This window comes from Chrysoperla carnea, chromosome 4, assembly GCF_905475395.1.
Source record: "Chrysoperla carnea chromosome 4, inChrCarn1.1, whole genome shotgun sequence".
In the NCBI taxonomy this organism is placed as follows: Eukaryota; Metazoa; Arthropoda; class Insecta; order Neuroptera; family Chrysopidae; genus Chrysoperla; species Chrysoperla carnea.
In genome coordinates, this window is record NC_058340.1 from 53,608,181 (window position 1) to 53,634,227 (window position 26,047).

Below are 26,047 nucleotides of genomic sequence, written 5' to 3' on the forward strand. Positions count from 1 at the left end.
TTTTACATATATTCAAGACATTCACATAACTCCGAATTCACCTCGAATTTTTAATAATTAAATAATGAGTCCATGATTCAACTAAAAAAAAAATATGGATTTATTCAGAGATATGGTTTAAGTCAGTATTTGAAAATTTGTATGAACAGTATTATTATTCGCACCGTGTGTGAGTTTTATTGAAGGCGTTTCCATGGTAATGATACACTACTTTAATTATAGAATTGTACGAATGCATATATAATTGTATGGATTGAATTTATGACTTACATTGAAAATTTAATATTATTGTCTCACAAATTTAAATAAATAATTATGATAATCTACATTTGAAAAATAATATTTGTGCAATTTGATTTCTTATTTTCACAATTTTTAATGCATTAAGTTTAATTAATTTCTATAAGATTAACATGTAAAGAACTGCAAATTAGTCATAACAGCCTACATTATCGCCAAAATTTTTCACTGGAAGCGCTGACATCGATTTTATTGTACCTACCATGACTACGCACACAACGAATAGCAAAAGTTAGAGAACTTAAAAAAATTGAAACCCATTTACGCCTGTGTTTAAGACCAAACTTTTTTTTCTCGAAAACAGTGAAAAGTCAATCGATTTAAAATTTTAAAGTGATTATTTTATGAATCAACCTTTCAGTACAAAAATTTTTGTAAATTCGGTATTAAGTATTTTGGAAATGGGTAGCGAACCTCGTGTTTTTTTAAGTAAATTTTAGAAGCATATATTATGATTCTTATAAATAAGAATTTTAGAGAATACCCACTTAAATTTTAAGTGACGTCAGTAAAAATGATCTTTTGAGACAAAATATTTATACTTCTAAACTTTTTTAAATACTTTCAATTTTAAAAATAATATTTTATGTATTGTAGGTAATTAATTCTTCAAGAATAAGAAAGAATCAAGTTTTAAAACCATTGAAATACTTAGTTTTTAGTAATAAAAATAAAAATTACCTTTATTTATTTAAACAAAAAGGCACTATAATCAATATAAAAATAACATTATATTAACCCACTAAGAAAATTGTTAAATAACACTTTGAAACAATAAAGAGTTGTTCTTGCATTCACACCACACTTTAAAAAAAACAATTCACAACAAGTAAACGATGTAAATGTTTTTTGATTTAAATAAACCGCGTCTTTACAACAATCAATTGTTTTCAAACATGGATGATAATATGAATGAAGAACCAATCGGTGATGGAGACAACAAACACCACAAACGAACACAGGTAACGTTTAAATAAAATAAATCGAATATATATTTATAACATTGGTTTTATACTTCATCAATATTTAATTAACATAATTTATGTGAATATATATAAAAATTTTAATTTATCATAAATATTTTTTTTTATATTTAAATCAGTGTTGCTCTTTGTTTTTAGTTTTTTTTTTTTTTTGTATAGTTTAATAAAAAAATCTTATTTTTGTGTGTTTTAGTGTTGTTAAATCTCTGTTAACAGAGTCCAGTCAGTCACCAACAAACACTCTGTATGAAAAGTAATAATTGTCTGACTGCAAATGCTTAGCTAGTTTTTGTTGTTTAGTTTATAAAACTTTACTATGTTAGTTATAATAGTAGTACTCAATAACATAACTATTATTATAATTAGTTTATATACTATTTGCTTTAATAGTTTAATCATTTCGCAGTAGGCCTGTGTCCCAAAAATTTTTATATTTATATTATCCAGCCCAAACATCATGTGAAATCAATTTTTGGATAACTTCAAGAGCTAGGCAAATATGAAGGATTTAAATGTTAAATAGAAAGGAAGGAAAATAGCTTGTAGTGACGTCATAGCTTGCGATTGCCGTTAAAGATGTAACAAAGAAAAATGAAAGAAGCCCCTCGCATTTTGCTAAATTCTCATGGAATGTGTTTCTTAGGTGTCACATATCATTAGTAAGGCATGAGTTAGTGGTGCAAATGTTTCTATTTGTTAATAAACAATAAATTGGTAATTCAATGGAACAGTTAATGTTAAAGTTGATTTACAAAATTAATAAATAGGCAACTTGAATTACGAATACGTTATACATGTATAATAGTTTTCGATTATTTGAAAAAAACTTAACACTTACGTCATACAAATTGCCTAATTGTTGATTTTTTAAGTGACCTTTAACATTGATCGTTTCATTGAATTAAAAATTTATCCTTTATTAACAAAAAGAAACATTTGCGCCACTAACTTATGCGTTAATAATGATATTTGACACCTAGGAAACACATTCCATGAGGTTTTAGCAAAATGCGAGCAGTTTCTTTCATTTTACTTGATTAGCCGATTTTTGTAAGAAAGGGATAGATAAAATTATTTATTTGCTATGTTTAACAATCGATTAAAAAGATTGAAACATAAAAACGAAAAATAACAAAAAATTCCGAAGCGATTCGATTGATACATAAAGTCAAATTATTATTTATTTGATTAAGAAAAATTTGTTCAAACAAAATCCTACCGGGTTACCCATCGGAAACCTGCACTCTTACGTTCAGGAGCATTTTTTAAATGGGTTCATGCGAAAATAATATTCATGCTCAATGAAGGATTCTATGCATTAAATTCGATATGACGCCAATAGTTTGCTTTGTTTACAAAAAGTGAGAGGTGAAAACTCTAAACAAGTATGCTGCTTTTAGAGAAAAATAAATATAATTTCTCTTTGAAACTCTGCTTCGCAATTTGAGAAAGCAACGGAGTGTCACCATATATGACATGAAAATTGTGTAAAATCAATACATAGTCGCAAAAAACAAAGTCGCTTCCAGTTATCTGTCTCTATGTCCCTATGTATGCTTCGATCTTTAAAACTACGCAACGGATATTGATACGATTTTTCAAATAGATTGATTGATTCAAGAGGAAGGTTTTTATATATAATACATGCATAATATAGTAGAGAAATAATAATATAAAAGATAATTTTAGAGCTTAAACGAAATTGTGAACAAAAGGAGGGTAAGTGACGGCATATGAAGTGAAGATTATAACACAATAATCTTCGTATTTGAAATTTAATTTCCCCAGCGAAGCGGGTAGTTTACTGCTAGCCAAAGATAACAACAAAAACATGAAAATTTATTTTGTTTCTTTATTTATTGTCTCATTACGTCATTAATGTTATTTATTTATTAAAAAAATTGTAAACGTTGAATGAATGAAATCATTTTATAAAATAAATTGAATAAAAATTGTCAACAATTTTATTCTTATCGAGTCTTAAAAAATAAATAATATTTGTATTTTATTATGAAAATATTAATTTCTTTTATTAGTTCTTATTATGATTCAAGAGAAAATTATGTTTAGAATAAAATCATTATGATTAGTGGTGGCTCCATAAATTGAATTTAGAATGGTTGGGGTCACGTGATTTTAAAAATATTAGTCAAGCATGTTCTAGAAATAAACTAATCAAAATTCGAGTTTGATTTGGCAATAAAAACTTTCTTTTTCTCAATTAAAAGTATTTTATAGGCTGAAATTGCACCTATTCCATCCCCATAGAATCCGTCACTGTTTATGAGGAAAAATAAGATAGTAATACGGTAAATTTTCAGTTAATATGTTCTTATAGATGGGACACCCGGAATTCTCTTGGCCGGTTGCTGTTCACTGCCCCACCCAGGTATTATAAATATGGTAAAACCCTAAAAAACAATAGTTATCCGAAAATTTTTTGAAATATTCGATAATTTGTATTATAATTTATTATAATTATTCTAAGTAGTTGTATTATAATTTTTTAAATATTGTATTATTGTAGTGAAAACATCGAAAATTGAAAATTTTGTTTAATTATTTAGCTTTCATTTTTTGGAAAACCAAGGCAGATATCGAAAAATTTTAGTCTTATTTTTCGTCTAATAAAATTCATCATCACAGTTGAAAATAATATACAAATTATTTCAATCCTAAATCTAAGCTCGTACTACCTTAATATTTAAATTCGCAAAAGTAAAGCATAGTGTGTAAGAATAATGATGCTATCAAAATAGACTATTTCTATTCACTGTTATTTTTTGTAAAAATGGCATTAAAAACACTCTCCCATACTATGAGAAACTAAAAAAAGAAATAAAATTTATATATATCAGAAAGAATCTACTGCGATGATGATGAATAAATTTTGTATGTTTGTAAAATTCCAAACTACAATTGCAAACATTATAAATTGTTGTGTTCTCTTTAAAATTCAACAAACACAACAAACGCAACAGTGGAAAGAGAAGTGGTTCTTTATGAATCAGACACTGGCAGTAAGTAGTTGGTTGTTGCTGTAATGATATGTGCAATTTATATGATAATGTGCAATGGTTTTTGAAATACATATTATAATTTAAAGCTTCCAAATATATCAAAAAGTTAAACAAACAAGCCAAAGTGGATTTGACATTTAGAGGTCAGACTAATAACTTTCTGATTCAATACATTTATTTTGATTTCAATGCTAAGACTTCAATATAAGTAAGTTGCTTCCGCCTGTCTGACCCTAATCCCTATGTATGATCTTTAAAATTACGCAACGGATTTTGATGCGGTTTTTTAGTGTTTCAAGAGGATGACTTTTATCTAGAATGCATATTTGCATAATATAGTAGAGTAAGAAGTTGAAATAAGAGTTGAAAGGAATATGCTTCAAAAAGTTAAAAAGTTGTGCATGGAATAAGCTCAAAAATTGGCAAGATATACAACCAGCTTCGAGGATTGTTTTTATCTATTTTTAACCATCGGGGGTGTAAAGGTGTAACGAGAAAGTGGGGAAAAGAATAATCGAATATTTTCAAATATACCCAAATGGGGTATCAAATAAAAGAGCGTGACGTTTACATTACAAAACTGCAACCCCTACGCGAAGGGATATGAGGAGAGGGGTGAAAGTTAGGATGTTGTCCAGCAAAGCGAGTAGTTAATAGTTTTCTTAAAAACTGTGTATTTTAAGGAAAAAAAATACTTTTGATAATTGTTAAACATAAAGTTTTCTACTGTTCTGTATATTCCCAATCTTTCGCATTTACGGAAAAATGGATATTTAAATAAAATTTTCAGCAGTTTTATAAAATTTATTAAAAAACTATGCACTTTAGGAAAAAACACTCCGATTTAAAGTTTTAAAGCGCAAATTTTTCAATCGATGTGTATATATTAGTTTTTCCGGTTAATAATTTTCACCACTAGAAGGCGGAAAACAAACATAAGTGCGGAAAAAAAGGGCATAGATGACGGAAAACAAACATACATATATGTATATAAATATATATATAAACATTATACATACAAAAGTATGGTAGTACTTTTACAAACATGTATGTATGTCTATATATAAAAATCGATCGGAAATTTTACGCCCGATAACTTTGGGCTGGCCTTTTTTTGACTCTAAAATGCACAGTTTTCGTTTAAATTTCAAAAATAGAGTAAACATGTGGAAAATAGGTCTCTAAAAAAAAGTAATGGGTAATCTAAAAAAAAGTAATCTAAAATTTCAGTAAATCATATTGAATTTTATCTAACTTGATGGCAGTATAAATTACCTACACAAAAATTTGAAAAAAATGTACAAATTTAGTTTCATAATAAAAATATGTAATTTTTATCACTTATCTAACAGTGTGAAACGTTTGCGTGATGTGTACACATCATTGTCACTCACATAGAACAAATATGACGGAGTTGGTTACATCTTAGACCGAATAGACGAGTAAACGAAAAATAACAATACAATTTTTCGATATCTATCTTGGTTTTCGAAATATCGAAAGCTAAATAACAAAATTTTCGATATTTTGAAAATTACTCCAAATATCGAAAGATTTTATTCTTACTTTTCGAATTATATTTTCCTTTTCAAGTTATAGCTTAATTCACCATCAAAATTGAAAAAATATATATATTTTTTAAATTTGTGTTCCCACTACTGTACTCATACATCCTTAATTAGTTGGGCACAACGGGTTTTTTTTGTTTTCAATAATTTATAAAGGTTTTAGCTTTAATTAAAATAGTTTTTTTTAATTTCCACCGACTAGTTTTGGATAAATCTATGAAAACATATCATCCATCTACCGTTTTACCATAAGACCAATGTTAAATTTGAAGTTATTAATTGATTTAGACTTAGTCCAACTTCATATAAAAAAAAAATCAAACCTTTAATCCAAAATTGCCCTGGCGCTCGTACATCCTTTAACTACTAAAGTACTAACTATATTAATTATTTATACCTGCGTATTGTTTTAATCAAAATAATATTGCATTTGTAATATCTATTAGTTTATTTAGTAGTGTAATTATCCATAAGCTGCACGTGTTTCTTTTCATGAACAATGCTAAATTATTATCCAAAGGTAACAATTTAGTATTTCCTTTTTATAATGTATGCATATAATATAGTATCAAGGGTAACTAAATCCAAAAGATTTTTATGAATTAAATCGAATTAAAAAACCTTGCATGGCTAAGTTGTTTTTAATTATAAACTTTTTTTTTTAAGTATTCATTGCATATTATTAAAAATAGGTATAGCATTAAATTTAATTTGCTTATAATTATTAGTTTGGAAAATAGATAAAGTTTCCATAGGGCACGAAGTCCAGAAAGATTTTGTATCACCGAATTTTATGATTTGTCTATCAATATTTGACTGGTTACTGAAAAGCATTTCAGATTATAAAATAATATCCATATAGAGTCCATAAAAAGTGATTTTTTTTATATTATGTTTTTTATAAAATACAAATACTGGATTGAAATAGCTCATCGATTTAAATGAGCCAAAACTAAATAGGTTTGGTATCTATGGTAGAGTAAAAGCTGTATTCGTTGTGTTCGTAGTCATGGTAGGGACAATAAAATCGATGCCAGCGCTTCCAGTGAAAAATTTTGGCGTTAAAGGGGGCTGTTATTACTAATTTGCAGTTCTTTACATGTTAATGTTATAGAAATGTCAAATTAAAATTATTGTAAAACACGAATTAATTAAACTTAATGCATTAAAAATTGTGAAAATAAGAAATCAAATTGCACAAATATTATTTTTTAAATGTAAATTATCATAATTATTTATTTAAAGTGAGACAATAATATTAAATTTTCAATGTAAGTCTTAAATGCAATCCATACAATTATATATGCATCCATACAATTCTATAAATAAAGTATCGTTACCATGGAAACTCACGCACGGAGCGAATAGCCATATTTTGGATCAGGCCATTCATCAGTCATTATATTAAAGATATGGCCGAACAAAAATTTAAATTGTATTGACTTAACTCTTCCATGACAAACTTTAATAGTTACTATTTTTTTATCTCATCAACGACAACCAATCCAAACCGTTTTCGATTACGTGATAGCAGCTAAAAATATGATTTAAACTTGATCCGATCATATTAGAATTTTTTTGAAACTCACTAATATAGGGTCATTCTTTTCAGCTGTGATGTCAATTTTTCGATAGCTATCACTTATGTGCTTAATTCCAGAACTAGGAATCCACTATCTTGAAACCTATTAAAGCTAGGTTAATTTTGATCACAAATTTGAAAAGTATGACCCAAATTAGGTAGGATTACATACTTGGTTTATCAAAATTGAATAAAATTTGAATGTGATAGGGCAAAAATAAAATTATTGGATTCTGATGACGACATAAAGTTAAAAAAATTAGGTTTTTTGATAACACAGGCAAATATGATCCGATCTTATTGGAATTTTTTTTGAAACCCACTAATTTTGGGTCATTGTTTTCAGCTGTGATGTCAGTTTTTCGTTAGCTATCACTTATGTGCTTCATTCCGGGACCAGGACTCCACATTCTTGAAACCTATTAGAGCTAGGGTAAATTTGGATTACATACTTGGTTGATCAAAATTTAATAAAATTTGGATGTGATAGTCTTAGTGGAAACACAAATTCAAAAAAATATATAATTCAATTTTGATTTTTGATTCAGAGTTAAGTTATAACTTGACAATATAAGACGAAAAGTAAGAATAAAATTTTTCGTTATCAGTTGTAATTATCAGCTTTCAATATTTCGAAAACAAGGCAGATACCGAAAAAATTTTATTATTATTTTTCGTCTACATTCATAAAGTTATAACAAAATTCATTATCAAAGTTAAAAATAAGGTGAAAATAATTTCAACTCTAAGTCTAAAATTTCCTTGGCGCTCGTACTACCTTACCTAACAACTAAAAAAATTATTTAGTAGTTTAAAAAGACTATGGCAAATACATTCATACATCAAAAACCGGTTTCGTGAACCTAACAGGTAAGAAAATTTTGATATTTATATTCACAAAAATTGTAACTTTATTACAATCAATAATAATAAAATAAAAAAATGTGGTCAAGACAACCTTAAACTGATTATTGATTAAGCAAATTTTCGTAAAATTCGAACCTGAGGAGGGCAGCACATTTGTTATAGCTAAAAATTTTAAAATTATCATTTTTTTAAATTACTGGGTATCAGAAATAAGATATATTTTGCGCGCCCGTGAATGTAGATAATTCGGCATTCTTTAAATCATTGGCATAGCATAATTTTCGCAGGAAACACATCGTCTGCCACGTTACAAGTTACCCCTAACGATTAGGTAGGAAAATGGCTTTCTATGAAACTTTTTCAAACCGGCCCCAAAATGTTCTTCGGATCGTTCTGATTAAAAGCTCTCACGGCCACAAAATGTTTGAACGAGTAGTTTTAGAGTTATATTCAATAAATGTATAGCTTGTAATATAAAATGTGTAGGTTTGATCGCTCGTAGCTCGAAAACTGTCCGTTAAAAAATTTTGTGGTCGCTTTTGATCAGTACAATCCAAAAGACATTTTGATCAGAGGTTTTAATCAGAACGATTGGAAGAATATTTTGGGGGCGTTTGAGCACAGAAAGCCATTTTCTTATCCAATCGTGCGGGATCCTTTACAAAAGTATATACAATGTAACAGAAACGATCGTAATACAAAGGAAAATTTTTGTTTGCAAGAAAGTCCATTCTTAGAAATTTTTGAAAATGAAAAAATCGAATCCAGTAATTTTGTAAATAGAATTAAAGAATGATTTTGGTCGAATCTATCAATGTTTAGATAATTTTTTGACTGAACCTTTCATATACACATATAGAAATCTTATGTCTTTGGCTTTGAAGGTATTATATATTTAGTATCTCCTTGGTCTGAGGGCTAAAGTTTTTGCTATTACATGTCATCATTGTTGTCTGCATTATTCCTGCGACTTTAAGCTAGGATTAGCAAAGCTAGCAGCATGACATCATATATTTAGAAACAGAGGCACAGTCGTATAAACTTGATATAGGTAGGTATCTCATCCACTTATATTAACTGTATTTCAAAAAATAATAAATGTTATAAACTTATTCAATAACTTTCACTTGTGTTTAGTAAAGAAACACACTAAAACTTATTCATAATAATATATAACAGCTCCACATCATTTTTTTAAAAGTCCAATGAACTTAAATAACTTCTTCGCATCTTTCAAAAAATTTATTAGAAATAAGGTATATAATATAATACATATGTGATCTGATAAATGTCTAGTTATATACTCATCATATTATATCACTGCAGTTCAGATTATAGAATCGACTAGACAATGAAGATTTTAAAAAATGGTTAAGATATTCCTCCTTCTCTTACGCGTGGATTTGTGAACATACTTTAGTTAGATAAAGCACTCGCATCATAGATAGTAAAGGTCCCTTATCAGCTACACATCTGTCTACACATGTAGACAAAGAAATAAAGCACTAAAGAAACTGTCGATTTTGTGAGCAGTAAGACGGATGGAGATGACGAACTTTGTGAACAAAATTGATGAAGGAGAAATGAAAAATAGGAAAAACTGGAAACTAAATATCGATGGAAATGAGTCTAATTTTGTTTTTGGGGCCGCTGGATTCGTATATCAATACAAAAATGGCCCCCAAAGTAACTAGTACCCAGGGCGGCCAATATACACCTCGTTTCTTGGAGTTATCCGCTGAACACGAATATCACGCAATATTCCCTCGAAGTACCCAGGGTGGGTGAAAGGAGGACACCCAGGGACGAAATACATTACATATTCTCGTAAGACTGCCCTAAAACCCCCGAGTAACAAAATTAGACTAATTTCCATCCATATCTAGTTTCCAATTTGTCCAACTTTTCACTTCTCCCTCGTCAGTTATGTTCAAAAAGTTTGTAGTCGCCCCCACTACATATCGATTTTATAAAACCGTATTCCTATCTGTCTTACTGCTCCCGAGATCGACAGTTCTTTGATTTATTTCTTCGATTAATTGTCATCGATAAATATAAATTTTATATCAAAAATAATATATCAATTATAGTTGAAACAGAAAATTAAATCCTAAGGTAGAATTTTCGTTGTAAATACTATCGTAAAATATACCTATGTATACATCCTGCAAGAAAATAAAAGATTAAGCGTGAAATAAATAATTAATCGATTATTTTGTTGTAGAGTGTATACATATATCTTATTTTGGTTTTATCATGTTTTGATTTATTGATTTTAGTTTTATGGGTTTAATGCTACTGAAGAAGATTGCTAAAGTAGTTAATACCGGTCAAGGCTAATTATTTTTTTTAAATAAACAAAGGGAATATAATTGAATGGGATTTCGCGGAAAATATACGTCTATCAATTCAAAATTTTTCTAATTTCGGCATAAGTTAAGTTAAAAAAACAAGCTGTATAAATTTCTACGAACTAACTATCGAACTATTCAATTAGAGTATTTCGAGTCGGACACACTGTATTTCATAGTATTATGCAAACCAGAGTATAAAGTCTAGATAGCTAATAATATAAACATAAGCTATTAAATTTCTAACTATCCTTCAGCGTTTTTGGTTGCCATGAGTAAAATTATTAAAACTTTATTATTAAATATAATCTGTTTTCTATAAGCATGTATACAGGATGTTTTGTTTAAGTTGGCATGTACTCGAAACTTAAAAAGTAAAATGAAATTTAAACAAATGAAATTCTATGAATTCTATTAAAATCTCACTCAGCTTCATAGCTGATAAGAGATAGAAGAGCGCTTTAAATTAGAATATTATACCTTATTAATGATATTTTTCAAAAATCGCATAGTTAAGGTAGTTCCTCCGCGACAGTCCAGTCAAAAAGTTTTGGACTAATACTATCATTCAGTGCATTAACTGTGCTATGACTATTATACATATACCATATATTATTTTCACAAGACTGTAGTTACACACTAATTTATCTCCTATACGTATACACACACATACTATGATATATAACTTTAACATTAGTCTTCATATCCTTTCCACAAAAAAACATCGCTAAAACGAGTTATTTATTTAAGTATTTTATCGAAACTATATGGTAAATAAATTTTATTTTTTTTATATATTTTCTAAATATAGTATTCTACATTATATTAGTTTTTCATAGAGATGGTGAACGTCATTCATTGATAAATAAATATAATATTTGTAAATTTGTGTATTTTTATACGCTTCTCCCATGTACACGTACAAATTGCGTCACTTTTAATTGCTAATATCTCATGTATGGCATGGTAAATCATCTTCTAATTTTAACAGCATGTGTATTATGAATTAAATATTTTATATTCTGAGTTTTGAGAAATTCTTGAAATATCACTTTCGTGTAGGTACTACCTTAAGGCAATACTTAATTGATTGTAAAGTTTTACTCAAAAATTGTTTTTTCTTTTTTCGTCTTCTGCGAAATTTAGGCGCTTTTCGGAAAATATTCTAAAATTAAGTTGTTTGTTTGTTTATAAAGACCAATTTAGGTTATTTAAAGTTTTTCTCTCAAACTTTTTTCCAAAGTTGAATAAAAACACGCAGGTAGTTTTTCTATCGAAATTTCCATTCGGTTTCCAAAATAATATTTCAGAAGAAGCAATTTTGGGAATTTAAAGTATTCTTCTATACCAGTTATGAAACAAAGTAAGATTTTACTTGAAAAATGAACGCTTTGATAGAATTCAATGCCCGCGTAAGACACAGGCTTTTTTCAATCGAAGAATTTAACTCGATTAAATTTATTTTTCGAATTTCACGCATATATTTAGTTAAAAAACAACACCCTATATATAATCCTATAAGTAATTTGTAAAATAATGATATGTCAACAGATTATTTTTCACTATAAATACCTATATTAACATTATTTTTCATAATAGAATTTTCCATTTCTTTATAGAAATACAAAATAAATAAATTAACTAATAAAATTTTTTTATGTTTCACTTTCAATGATTAAAAAAATAAAATAAAATTGCAAATGAAAAAAAAAAGTTAATTAATGTAATATTAATTATGTATAGATTTTTTAATTCAAATCATTAATTTTCCATTTTAAAAATTTTGTTTTGCTATGCACACAGCCTCTTTTTTCTGTTAATATTGTGTATAGACGCCACGAGTGGAAATTATTCCCTAGATGTTTTAAAGAATTCTTTAAAAAAGTTCCATTATCGGCTCAGTAGCTTAGCGAGTAAAGGTATTATCGTCTTAGCTTGGATAAGAACGAAGTAACCGACCCCACCCACATTATAAGAATTTCATTGTATATTGGACATAGTTTAATGTAAAATAATGATGTGGGTGGCCTGTTATAGATAGATATCTTAAAACGGAAGTTAAACCGCATTATATTTCTAAAAAAAGTTCTTTGTAAATAATGCCCGAATGCAGTAGCATCAAATTTTTAATAAAACGGCGATAGTTTTTAAAGTAAAATGAGCTATTTTTGAGCTTTTACCATTTCCGTACTAAAATGAGATTCTATCTTGCATTAAAACCGCATAAAATAACACTCAAAATTATTGTTACTATTTATTACTATTTTCTAAGTATTTAAAAAGACATACTGTAAGACATTCTGCTTTTCTATTTTTTCTGTTCAATCGCCCAATTTATAATCAGAAAAACAGCGGTGGCGTAATCGGAAAAACAGTAGAAGATATACAGCCTATTTTGAAAAAAAAAAATTACAATAAAACTTCCTTCTTCTATGTTTTTCCTACATAATTTCAGTTTTATATAATTCCAGGACAAGCATTTCATTTTCAGTGCTTTTATAAATAGCAAGACAAGCAAATTGAAAATTAAAATTGAAGCGTACGGCGTAAAAAAGCCAGTAAAAATTTTAATAAAAGGAGTAATAAAATTTAAAAATTGGGTAATAATTTAATAAAATTTTTAATTTTCTGATTTTTTAAATATTTTTTTCGTATACCTACATTTACATATTTTTTACAAGTTTTTATTTTTACTTAATTATAACTTTTGCATATTAATTCAATTATTTATATTTTTAAGATATCTACTTAAAAAATTATTTTTTAAAGAAAGTTTTTTTTAATTCAATACTTAAATAGTAATTTTAGAATTAACACTTTCATTAAAGTGATCCATCAACGATTATTATTTAAAAAAATATTATAATTTTAATTTTTGTAGGAATGCGAACTACTGTAACCTTTAAGAATTCAAACATTTGCTTAGGATATCTTCAAAATATCTTAAGAAATTGGTTAGTTTGATTGTAAATATGATTTATTTTGTATTTTATCATTTCAAATTCCCAAATTTGATTTTAAAATGCTCTATTCCATTTTAAAATCAAAGTTTTTCAAAATACTTAGTGGAGTTAACTTGAAATACAAATTTTCTGATTATAAAATTATCATATAAGGGTATGTTTACATTATCAAAGAAATTTACAGTTCTTTTCCCAATTTCTTTGAGGAAATTGGTAAAACTGTAGCTTAGGAGAGTTTTACTTAAAAAAATTAATTAATCTTTAAATTGATATTATAGCTACTTTAACTTTATACTTTATGAATTAATTGTAATATTAGTTTAAAACAGACATACTTCTGATATAGTATTCAACCCAATATGTTCATTACCCACAATTACAGATTAATTATTTTCAAAATATTCTCAAAATTCATGACAACCTAAATCGATTAAAAAAGTTTTAGTTTCCTAGGTAACACAAATCGGATTTTGGGGTCGTTTTAAATTGTTACACATTTTTAATTTTACGTCCCAACCAGTAAACAAATTATAGCGTGCGATAAGGAACATAGTTTAAAAAAAATTTTGATTCTAAGAACTAAAATAGAGATCTCACAGAGAATAAAATCGAATGAGATGCTAGAAAAAATTTATTACAGCCGAGAATTACTTTTCCCTATTGTTTTTAAGATATTTTTCTGGGTTGAACAAAATTAAAGTGTAAGTCTTTAAACTCAAATTGACTGAGCTATTTTATTTAAAAAAAGATTCTAGTCAACGTTTTCATGCAATTAAGTAATGACTTACAATATTACTGATGTAAATATTTATATTTTAATAATAATTTAACAAATATATCGTTACTAACCTATGATAATAACTTGACCTATCTAACCAACGATTATACCAATACCATTTATTTACTAGTAATGGAAAATTTTTAATTACCTAGATATTTTATATCAATTCAAAACACAACAAAAAATTAATTAAACTTAATACTAATAATATTAGGCGTTAGCTAATTAAATTTTTAATTAACAAATGAAAATATAATAAAAAATTCAATTGTAATTAAGTCACATAATTGTTGTTTACAACAATTATTTAAGTTTCGAATCGAAATTTAAAATAGTCAGTATCAATTATATTTATCCAATTACAATCAACTTTACAAACTATATTTTACGTTAAAACAAGTGAAAACAAAAATTAACTGAGTTAATTGTTGAAATACCATGTATAGACAGTGTTAATTACTCTGTCACATTACACATACATACATGTCACACATATATAACTGATATACCCATACAATACTACAATTTGCGCATAATATGTGCTCTCACGACAAAACAGTGATGTTTACGAAAAAATGTTTTAAACAAAAGTTGTTAATTTTTTTATAAGAAACATTTTTTACTCTTAAACTTTTGTTCTATCTCTTACGGTTTACAAGATCTGTCCTACGGACCTAAAGCTCACCTTTGTTGCTCATTTACGAACTCCACCTCACTTTTTACGTCCTCAGCACGCTATAAAAATTTCAGCTTGATATCTCGTTTTGTTTTTGAGTAATCGTGATGACAGACGGACAGACGATAGACGACAGACGACAGACGATAGACGACAGACAACCGGAAATGTTACAAACTTGGGACTAAACTTTGTATACCTCGGTATATTTCATATACATGGTATAAAACACTTCTGTTACGATCTTTAAAAAAATTATGCAGCATGGAAAATTTGTATAGATAAAAATTCGTGTTAACTTGCCATTATTATCGGCTCCAATGAAAACAAGTTTTAGTAAAAACAAACATATTATACAAATAGGTGCTTCCCTGATTTAATATACTTCATGAAAGAATCCAAATTTGGGAAAAGTACCATATCTGTATTCCCTATTGAATGATCAGGTTCTGAAAGGATGTGCAACATACCTATACAGGTTGAAATGCAAGTGCACTTACACTTCAAAGAGTTTAAATATATACGGCTTCGGCCATAATAAACCGCTTCGAAACCCTAATATATCTGGCCAAATATTCCCTTAAAGGGGTATTCTGGTCTAGAAGACTAAATAGTAGGCATTTTTTTCAAACTAAGATTATAAAAAAAATTTTTTGAACTTTTTGTCATATGATATTTATTTTTAAAAATATAATAATAAAAATTGTAAAACAAAGATTAAAAATTCCTTGAATTACAGGGCGGTGAAGTGGGGGCTAAAAAAAAACACGACACCCTGGTTGACACAATTCCGGCCCTTGTAGTGATACAAAACAAAAAAATTGTTAATTATAAAGATGTCGTCTGAAAAAACTCACAAAATATAGTTTCAATAAAAATGCGTTTTAAGTTCGAGAGACAATCTCGACAGAGAAGCACGGATAATAATATTACTCACTTTGGATAATGCGGCGATCCCAGATCCATACATTGGGCCTTCTTCTACTTCATACGCATTGTCTTGCAAAGTTATTTCTGCTAACCGAGCTATTTTGCCTTCTTTTGAAGCAGCAGAAGCTCGCAGTACAGAGCTTAAATTCGAACTTTGTTATCAGAACACCCGCTGTATCTCCGAAAATAATTCGAAATTTTGAAAAATCCATTCAAAGACATTTTCTTAAAGATCTCACCTTTAAAAATACTTCCAAAAAAATCGATTTCTTCAAATATCTAGACTAGAATACTGCCAAGGAGAAAAGTCACAAGGGCACTTGTATTTTAAATAGATGCATATCCAATGGGATCACATACAATAGGGCGCATGGAGCCATTTCCCCACAAGGAGCGTGCAGAACCCGTTTAATAACGGACTCTATTAATAAATTAAAAAACAAAAGAAAAGGTATTACTCCTAAATCAAAAAATTCATTGACTAAACTTTCCGGAACAGATCGAATTTTCTATTTCTTACATTTAAATTGTTAAAAATAAGATTTTAAATAAATTTTATTCACCATGTGCCATCTATTTTTGAATTAAACAGTTAATATATCTTTATCAAGTGGTTTAAAACCATACTAATGGTAATTAAAATTTTACTGACATCTATAAAATTTAATTATGAGTTATAGAAAAATATTGTATATTGCATTGTTGCATTATTATAACAGCGTGGTTAGAAGCATGGAATATAAAGACAGTAAAATTATGTTTCTGGTGACGCTGGCCCACACCGAAGAACCCCCCATAATTAAAATTATATCTGCCAATTGTACATTAATTTTATAAATCGATTATTTCTCCAGATCTTATTGTTAACTTTTCTGAATTTTTTTCCCAAATATTCTGCTTAGTGTCTAAATTTTATCAACAACCTCTCCCGTTGACATCCACACAAGGGATATTAACTTGTGCGCACAAAGATTGAAGGCCGAAGCAAGGTTTATCATTTTTAATTGTTTATAACTTTTGCAATTTTTTGATGTGCTGAATACTAAATCAATTTCTCCCGTAAATGTTGCTATTATTGTTAAATCAATGTAAATAATTATTAACACCGGCTGCAGGGCACATTAATGATTATAAATGTTTCAATCAATTGTATTTTTATAAATATTGCAAAAAATAAACAATATAGAATACAATTTCCTGAAATCGGGATGTTTCTGGATTTAAATAATATTTAAAAACATAATTTAAAAAAAAAAAGACAAAATCGGATCTTTTTCTGAGAAATAAGCAGTTAAAACTTTCACAAACGCGACTCAATTACATTTGCAACATTTTCAAAGAATTGTAAACACGTCAAAAAATCTATTTGTTTAGATAATGTTCATAGACTTTAGAGTCATTAATCCACAATAATTACATAACTTATTTTTTCAATAAGCCAATTATTGCCAGTGGGTAATTTTTTTTATAAACAAACCTTGGATATTCTTTACACATATATATATGCGTTTTTGATTTGTATTTATTATCAAACCTATACGAGTGACCTAATTATAAAAATAATGTATTTTTAATGATCTTTAAATATGCTTGTTGTTATTTAATTGATAAGAATCTCCTACTGGGTCCATTGCCCACACACGTAAATATTTAAGGGAGTCTTATCAATAAATATAATTTACGGATTACAGATGGTAAATTTTATAGTTATAATACATAGATCCAGTAGTGATAATACATTATAGTGATTTTATAGTGAACGGTATTTGACCGGTATTTAACTCAACGATTTGTTGGATGGATTTTTTTAAATAAAAATTATTTGAAATTTAGTTTCCACTAGTACAATTTATAAGCCGGGATGCATAGGAAAATTATGATCATGGAAAATTCCGAATTTAATAAAACTTTTTGTAACATGTTTATAGGACCCCAAGGAACATTCAGTGTCAACTTTACCTAGTCATAAGGGTCATAGGGTCCCAGCGGGGAGCATATGTAGCCCAAATTTCTTTGAAATGCTTCTTTTGGCTTAAAATTGTCGTCCGATATCAGATTACACGAATTCTGTCACGTATTACATTCTGCCATTTTTTGGCACAAAAACGATAAAAGTATTTGTCGTCCAACCTTTGCTCTAAGGGGTATTTTTGTTCGCTGATTACGAATCTAATAATCCATGTAATCGGTCATCGAAGTTTGGACGATAAATACTTACTTTGCCGATTTTGTACCAAACAAGTGGAATTCTTGGCCAAAAATGTTATGGTTTACAGAATACATGACAGAATTCGTTAGTTTGACATCAGATATGTAATCAGCGATCAAAAATACCTCCTAGATAACAGTTTGGACGATAAATACTTAGTTTTCCGTATCTGTGCCGAAAAGTGAATTTCTGGTAAAAAAATGACACGTTTTTGAAATACGTGACCGAATGTATAATTTGACATAGGAATATTATTCAGTGACCAAAAATACATACTCGATGATAATTTTAAGCCAAAATAAGAATTTCAAAACAATTTGGACTACATATGCTCATTATGACTAGGTTCAGTTGTCTGAATGTGCTTTGGAGTTCTATAAACACGTTACAAAAAGTTTCATTAAAAACGGTGCTATTTCTCCACTTTTCCACTTTCGACACTTTTTTCCGGCTTATTCATTGTATTACATTTACATGCCACTTGGGGAATTCGATGCAAACAATAAAAATTAAAATAAGCTAAAAAAATTTGAAATTTAAAGCTATATACAAATGATTTATTCATGTTAATTACCATATTGAAATATTACAATTTTAAAAATATGTAGTGATTTTTTTTTTACACAATTAACATTTACATTAAATTTTTTTTATTAATTTTAATAAAAAGTTAAGAAAATTTAATAAAAATTCACAGTTGTGATTAAAAATTACAATCACTTTTTCGATCACAGTTCTTTCCTAAAATTACCTTCGATAGGGTAGAAGAACAAACAGATTATGTGCATGACGCATAAAAAAAGTAAGATTCACTCGTTTCGGTAGTAAATGTAAGATTTATTGCTCCCCATATTCTGACATATTACCTAGTAACCCTGATGCATAGGCAATCAATTCAATAAGGTCGATTGTGGGAGCAATGAGTCAATGAGTCAACAATCTACTACCGAATACTATAGACTATAGAGAGTAGAGGTAAGAAGTACACTCTCTGTGGAGCGAAAAGTGGCTCCCAAATAGCATTACATTATTATGGACGCTATTTTGTGGGCTTTTTAGAGTCAAACAGTCATATAAGATTGTGATTTTTACCTCCACAATCTATACCGAATTCAGCATACCTTACCTTTTACTTACTTTGAGGTTTTAGCAAAATGCAAGCGGTTTCTTTCATTTTCCTTTATTAACCGATTTTTAATGAGTACAGCAGACATATTTTTTGTAGCAAATCGCAACCACTTGTGCAGTATAAGGTACAAATTTCAAGATTTTATATAAACTTTAAGCATATACATTTTATAGGTAAATAATTGAATAAAAATGGGATACTCTTGGGGAATTTTTCATTTCATTACTGCTTCACAGAGAATTCGACTCCATTTTTATTGAGAGATTTAAGTTGCTTTTTTTTTCTTTGTTAATAACGTTTGCAGGAAGCTTTATATTTCCTAGTGTCGGGGTGTGACCGGCAGGGGACTGTCAGCCCGTAGCAGTAAAACGTAATTTTGACAGTCTGTCAATGGAAGAGGAAATATACACAGCCACAAGAAACAGAATAATGTATAAAAGAACATTAGGTAATAAAGAATCAATGCATAGTTAAAAATTAACATTTGTTAACAGAGAAAAACGTTTTACAGTCTGCCATTCATTTGAATAAAAGGCAAGACTGTTTAATACACTAAAAATTAATTGGCTGACGGTTTTCTCATGTACAAAATTTAGTATAATAATTTTTTTACTAACTAATATTGGTAATGTTAAAGTTTGTACACGAGAACCGTTTGCCAATCAATTTTTAGTGTTTAATGAACAGTGTTACTTTTAAACTTTTATTCAAATGAATGGGAGACTGTAAAATGTTTTTCTCTGTATTTTATAAACAAATCTTAATTTTTAACTATGCATTAATTCTGCTGACAATCCCCTGCCCAACAATAGGAAATATGAAGCTTGTTGCAAACGTTATTAGCAAAGATAAAGCAAATTAAATATCTTACTAATAATGGTTTCAAATTCTCTGTGAAGCAGTTATGAAATGGCAAATTTCCCAAGAGTGTCCCATTGGTTTAATATTATTTTCAATTGTTTACTCATAAAAAGTAAATGTTTAAAGTTTATGTAAAGTCTTGAAATATGTACTTTATACTGCACAAGTGTCTGATTTGCTATAAAAAATATGTCTTCTATGATGTGTAAACATTCATTTTTTATGACCAAAGTCTAAATCTGTTGACAGGTTTGATAGATAAGGTCAATACAGTGCTAGATTTTCCGGTAGGTCGTTATTCTCTATAAAAAACTCTGCTTTCGAAAATATTAACATTCAGCTATTCACTTTTAACATGAAATGGACAGAGTGTCCACAAATTAAAAAAGTATTATAGGACTGTTAAAGGTAGTTTAGAAATTTAGACCATTTAGAACCGATAATAAGAAAAATGGTTCAAGAAAGAAAAAAGAAAACTTAAAGGTAAGTGAGAACTGGATAAGTGAGAAAACTCTATAAGTGAGAGTAATAGCCAGGACCCGTCATTTTAAGCTCCCAAAATCTCTATTAGCGAGAAACAGAAACCTCTGTAAGAGAGAGTCGTTTTTCCCTCATGGACCTCCGTAAGTGAGACTGCTACTTATCTATACCTCTATAAGCGGATGTATATATAGGAGGCATATTATATAGGAGGAATTCTGTGACTTGTTATTGCTACGTACCTCTATAAGAGAGAAACACTACCCATGTACCTGCATTGGCGAGAAACTCGGGTTAGTTAGAAACCTCTATAAGCGAGAATGAGATTGTGCTCCCTTGAACTTTTGCTTATCCAGGTTTGACTGTATTTAAATTACAATTACATTTATAAAACGCGAAGGTGGATACATTGAGACAAAAACGAAGTCAACAATAATAAATTGTATTTGAAAAGTAATGTATGAAACATAAATTTTAAACATTTTGTTACATATCATTCATGAAATGTTTCAAATCAGCAAAAACGCATTTGAAGTACGATGTCATGGTTAATTAGGATAATAGATAACGTTTTATAATTAGAATTAGCAAAATTAAATTTAAAATTGAAGTGATCAGAACATTCCTACCGTTAACAATTCATTCCTAAACAGTTATCTTCAGTTGGTTTTGCCTTAACGAATCTACCTTCACGTTCCATACATGTAATTGTTCTTTAACAAAATTCTTTAAATACACTTCTACATATCTCGGGAATGATTTCTTGAACCGTTTTTCTAATTATCTGTTCAAATTATCTACATTTCTAAACAACCATTAACAGTCCTATCATACTTTTTTAATTTGTGGCATCCTGTACATTTGATGTTAAAAGTGAATAGCTGAATGTTAATATTTTCGAATATTCGAATTCAGAGCTTTTTTTTATAAACAATATCTTTTTTTCCTAAAATTTTTAATAAAACGTTTTTAATATGGAGCTAATTAAGGTAGTTCCTCCGTGACAGTCCAGTCAAAAAGTTTTGGACTAATACTATCATTCAGTGCATTAACTGTGCTATGACTATTATACATATACCATATATTATTTTCACAAGACTGTAGTTACTCACTATTATATCTCCTATACGTATACACACACACACTATGAAATATATCTCTACTATTAGTCTTTATATCCTCTCCACAAAAAATCATCGCTAAAACGAGTTATTTATTTAAGTTTTTTATCGAAACTATATGGTAAATAATTTTTTTTTTTTTATATTTACTAAATATAGTATTCTACATTATATTAGCTTTTCATAGAGATGGTGAACGTCATTCATTGATAAATAAATATAAATTTGTCATTTTTATACGCTTCTCCCATGTACACGTACAAATTGCGTCCGTTTTAATTGCTAATATCTCATGTATGACATGGTAAATCATCTTCTAATTTTAACAGCATGTGTATTATGAATTAAATATTTTATATTCTGAGTTTTGAGAAATTCTTGAAATATCACTTTCGTGGAGGTACTACCTTAAAGCAGCCACACTTTATATATTGATATTTTGATTGTTTCCCTTCCAACGGAAATCTAACTGCTTTTTGAAGCTAGTACGTATTTACTGCCAATATTATGACATATGATTCCAGCCTAATATTGTGTAGTAGCTTGTAATTAGTTTATCGTGGCCGACAAAGGAAAAAGCCTTAGTGAAATCAATGAAGCAGAGATAAATTTTTTTAATTGCGGGACAGTCTGTAGATTAGATGATTTTATAATGATATTAAATTCAGTTATGGATTACCATATTTCAAACAATTTGTTGACCATATGACAAGATTAATAAATCATCAATAAAAATCAGGATATATTTATTTATTATTATATAAGTAATACAGGTCATCCTTGTTTACATAAAAAGCAAACATCTTATATTCAAATGTTCAAATTGTTTATTAATTGAAACAAAGAACAGAATAATCAATCTACAGAACAGGCTACAGAAGTGTAGACGATAAGGATATTGTATCTTTTACTTAAGTGGGTCCCTAGCATTCATGTAGCGTATTGGAGATATCCGTATCGAGTGATGAGTTTTGATTAAAAAAGTAGTGGAAACATTTTGATGGATATTAAATTATCGGGGATAATTAATGATTACTCTTGGTTATAGTTTCGAATAATGACTATCTCTATATTTAGTACTGGCTGTGAACTAGCCGCTTCGCTGTGCAACCTCAATTTTAAATACAAAGATACTATAGTGTGTTATTATAGTACTATTTATAGTATAGTATATCATTATAGTACTATACCGATTGTAAGCTATCTCGTTAGCTATATAAAATATATGAAGTAAGAAGAGTTTTTATGGGCATTCTTATGTATAAAACAAAGATGAAATGTGTAGTGTGTTTTATAGTGTGTTATGGCTATGTGTAACTGTGTATGATTGGTATTGTATGTGTAAAACTTCAAGTGATGAGTTTAACCGGCTGAGTTCATGTATACACATATACAATCCTTCTTTGTTTTATACATAGGAACATCCGTAAAAACTCTTCTTACTTCATACAATATAAATGGCTAACGATATGGTTTACAAACGTACATGGGTACTCAGCTTTTAATCCAAAGGGAGCGGGAATTTTTGACCTTAATGTGGGCAAAACAGAAAAGTTCAGTGCCAGGGAAAGGACTGGCCTGACCTACCAAACAATAATACACAATTTTCAGGTTAAAATTGCGTTAGCCTGGAACAGTTTGTCTGCGTCAAGGGCATCCCTAGCCAAGGGGCATTAGCAGACTATGGGGGAGCAGAATGGTGTGGAGCTAATAGTTGAAGTTGTAAAATGTACAATTAAAAAATTTAACCAAAATCGAGGGATTGGCGAAAGCGAAAATTGAACGGAATACCGCAAACTTATAAAATCCGATCTTTCGAGCCGGAATATCAATCGAAAAATGTCGCTGGTTCTCGTAAATTGAACTCACACTTGGTTGATTTATGTATTTATGTAAATGGAAATATATCTATTTCCGATCTATATAATGTATACTTTGTCTATCGTATAATATAAAAAAAGTAAGTACCTAGTGAATTCATTTCCATGTAATTTAATTTGTTATTTAAAACTTACAAAAAAAAATACCATACTAGATTTAGAAGACCCTTCTTCTGTCTGGAAATAAATCAAGCTCTATATTAATTATCATAAAATTTAAAAGTCGATGAACTATTGTTTTATCAATTCTAAAATCAATTTCCATTTTGTTTAAATATAGTTTTATTTTTAAATTTTTAAAAGTAAAAAATTATAATATTCAGTTTTAAAAACCGATAAAATAAATCAAGGATCAATTGCATGTTAAATTCTAAGTCATTTCTTTACTTGAAATTGTTTTCCTAAGTTGATATATTCGAGATTGAGTTATCGTGTTCACAGGCGGACGGACGAACGGGCAACCGGAAATGGGCTAATAAGGTAATTTTATGAACACCTATATCAAAATTTTGTTCGCAGCATCAATATTTTTAAGCGTTACAAACTTGGGACTAAACTTAATATACCTTGATATATATTACACATATACATGGTATAAAAATATGGCGGTGTTTTTTTATTCTATTGGGAAGTTATTAATATTCACGTTAATTTTATGCAAGCGCATAAAGTCTACTACCTGAAAAACAAATATCGTGCAATTGATGCATTTATGTAAAATATTATAATTAAATGGTAATTAGTATTATAACGATAAATAAAAGCTAAATGATCTTGGCATTCAGTAATTTAAAAAAAAATTCTTTTTTAAATTCATTTACGATTAGCGTGACTATCTCAATGCAATAATTTATACATAAAAATAGTTAATAAAAAAACACAGAGCCGAATTAACAATTTTCAGACTTTGGGGTCAAAATTGCCCCTCACGTGAAAACAATTATGTTTACGAAAATTACCTTCAAACAAAAGTTGTTTATTTTTTATAAGAAACTTTTTTTAGATTTAAACTTTTGTTCTATCTCTAACGGTTTAAGATAAGCAAAACTTAAAAATTTTAACATTTCTGTAAATTTTTCAAGCATCATATCTCAAAAACTATTAAGCATACGGAGCTGTGGGTTGGCTTCAATTATTTAAAATTTAATATACTTTCAAAATAATAGTAGCAACTATTGTCAAAGCTCATAGTTTTGAATTAAACTGTAAAAACCGAAAAAAGTCCAAAAATTTTGCACGGGTTTTTCACGGGTAACGCACATAGCATAACCTTTTTTTTGCATGCAAAACGTAGTTTCACACTCCGCTAAGGGGTCTAAATAACATACCAAAAAATCAGCTTTACCACTTTTTGCGATTTTAATGTAGAATATGACTAGCGTATAACTTGACCATTAATATATCTTAATTAAGTTTTATTAAATTGGAAGCCTTTGAACCATAGTCTCGCTCGCTCTATGCTTAATCCGGGCCTGAGTAATCAGGAAAATAAAAATTATGGGTTGTTATCTCAACCATACAATAATGTAACTACACAATTAATTAAGGTAGGTCTTTGCTTATTTTTCAGTACACACTCTTAGATTAACGATTGCTATGAGCAAATTATCTTAGTGCTTGAAAATAATATTAACAATAAAAAATCCTTTTATTTTATGCACCATCTGCCACGTGTGAAAATGATATAGTGGCCATCAAATCAATAAAGATAATGAAAGATTTGTTAAACTCACGTACGTCTGTCAGCAACTGGCTCTCAGACTAACATCAAAATCAGACACGTTGATAATCAGAAAGATATTTTAATCAAAAAAATTTTCTATTCGGTACTCCAAGAAAAACTATAGGCGACACTTTAATGGAGGTTGAAGAGGGTATAAGCATCTATCTAATCGGAATAAACAAATAAAAAACTATAGAACGGATGTACAAGCGATTTTGATTTTTAATTTTTTTTTATATGAAGTTGGACTAAGTCTAAATCAATTCTGAAAATTGGGGGGGGGGTGGCGTTGCCCGATTATTTAAATAAATAAATGACTTCTAAAGTAGGCATATTCAACATGGGTCTGATGGGAAAATGGTAAATGGATGCATGATATGTTTTCGTAGATTTCTCCAAAACTAGTGGGTGGAAATTAAAAAAACTATTTAAATTAAAGTTAAAATCTTAATAAATTATTGAAAATAAAAAAAATCCACTGTGCCTGACTAATTAAGGATGTATGAGCACGGTAGTGGGGACACAAATTAAAAAAATATATATTTTCAATTTTTTGATGGTGAATTATGTTATAACTTGACAATATAAGACGAAAAGTAATAGTAAAACTTTTCGATACCTGG

The 26,047-nt window shown here is 28.5% G+C and overlaps 1 protein-coding gene across 1 annotated transcript in view; it reads right to left on the reverse strand.

Moving 5' to 3' along the window:
- Positions 1–26,047, reverse strand: part of LOC123298783 (phospholipid-transporting ATPase ABCA1-like) — a 67,079-nt gene that overhangs the window by 38,624 nt on the left and 2,408 nt on the right. The window lies entirely within an intron of this gene.